Genomic DNA, 1,796 nt, shown 5'->3' with positions numbered 1-1,796 from the left:
CCAAATTCAAATAGGTTAATTTGGATGCATTTAAGAAATTAATATTATTTATTCTTAAACTACTGAACTCTTACTATCAGCTTAAGAGTTCAAAATATTTCTGTATAATCTAATATATTAGAGTTCAAAAAATTTTCTGTATAATGTATTATTTTACACAGTATGGACAGTCCATAATATATTAGTAAAATTATATTTGCTATACAATCTAATATATTATTTTACACAGTATGGACTCCATACATAATTTCCTTGAGATTGTAAGAGCTGTTTTGGTAGAAAGTCCATGTTACTTGGGAATGTAGTTTTAGCTTTTTTTTCCCTCATTTATTTATTTTTTTATTACCACTTTGAAACAATGTGTTTTTAAAGGAAAAGTGAATATTACATGATACTTTAAAACTTAAGGATGAGTCTTTTTTCTTTTTTAGTATTAGGAATTTGCCAACAATATTTTGAAATCAACATCTCAATCCCAAATGACATCTCATAAACCATCTCATGTAACAAGGTAGAGAGATATAAAAAAGTAGCAAACTACATTGTGCTGAAATTATTACTAGTCTGAATACAAAAAAGGGTGCCATGGGTCCAACCTCCATTGTTAGCCAGTTGTATTACCTTAGGCAATTCAAAATATCTCTCATCTTTCATTTGCTCCTGTGTGTAAATGCAATGGGACAATGAGGGCATATGCCAACTATAAAGTTTTCTTTAATGTTATGTATTTTTGTTATAGTAGAGAAAGTGTAGAACATTTATTTGCTGACTTTCTATTACACCTTGAAGCAGAAATTTGCCATGGGTGACAAGGGAGGAGACAACCATTCAGAAGTGACTGACTTCATTCTTGTAGGCATCAGAGTTCGTCCAGAGCGCCACAGTCTCCTTTTCCTACTATTCCTGATTATTTATGGGATGGTTCTTCTGGGAAACCTTAGCATGATTGGCATCATTGTGACTGATCCCCGGCTGAATGCACCAATGTATTTCTTCCTAGGCAATCTTTCCGTCATTGGTCTCTCCTACTCTACTGGTATTGTACCCAAAGCCATGGTCAACATCCTATCTCAGAAAAAGACCATATCCTTTGCAGGTTGTGTGGCACAGCTGTTCCTTTATGCACTTTTCATGGTAACAGAGGCCTTTGTTCTGGCAGCCATGGCCTATGACCGCTTCATTGCCATCTGCAACCCACTCCTCTACTCTGTTCGCATGTCAAGAAGTATCTGTATCCAATTGGTGGCTGGTTCCTACCTCTGTGGCTGGGTCAGTTCCATCCTTCAAATCAGTGTCACATTCTCTATGTCTTTCTGTGCCTCCCGAGTCATTGATCACTTCTACTGTGATTCTAACCCGATTGAAAAGATCTCCTGTTCCAATGTCTTCATGAATAGATGGTGTCACTTAGTTTGGCCGTCCTCATTATTTTGCCCACAATTGTTGTTATTGTGGTATCTTATATGTACATTGTGTCCACAGTTTTACAGATCCGCTCCAGTGAAGGGAGGAAGAAAGCCTTCTCCACTTGCAGCTCCCACCTGGGGGTTGTAAGTTTGCTCTATGGAGCTGTCTCTTTTGTGTATCTCACGCCTCCAAACAACCCTGAGCCTCGTAAAGTGGCTTCAGTATGTTACATTTTGTTCACACCTATGTTGAATCCTTTAATCTACTCTTTAAGAAATAAGGATGTTAAAGATGCCATGAAAAAAGTCTTATGGAAGAAAAAAATTTTACTCGAAATCTGCTTTTATTTGTTTTTCTGTTTCTTGTATCAATTATTTTTTACTGCCTGA

The 1,796-nt window shown here is 36.5% G+C and overlaps 1 pseudogene; it reads left to right on the top strand.

Annotated features, from left to right (window-relative positions):
- The first annotated feature begins 801 nt into the window (after positions 1–801).
- Positions 802–1,796, top strand: LOC116527553 (annotated as a pseudogene).

This window comes from Sapajus apella, unplaced genomic scaffold (genome assembly GCF_009761245.1).
Source record: "Sapajus apella isolate SASKATOON/1434 unplaced genomic scaffold, GSC_monkey_1.0 scaffold2, whole genome shotgun sequence".
In the NCBI taxonomy this organism is placed as follows: Eukaryota; Metazoa; Chordata; class Mammalia; order Primates; family Cebidae; genus Sapajus; species Sapajus apella.
Note: the sequence above shows the minus strand (reverse complement) of the source record. Positions and strands in the feature narration are given on the sequence as shown.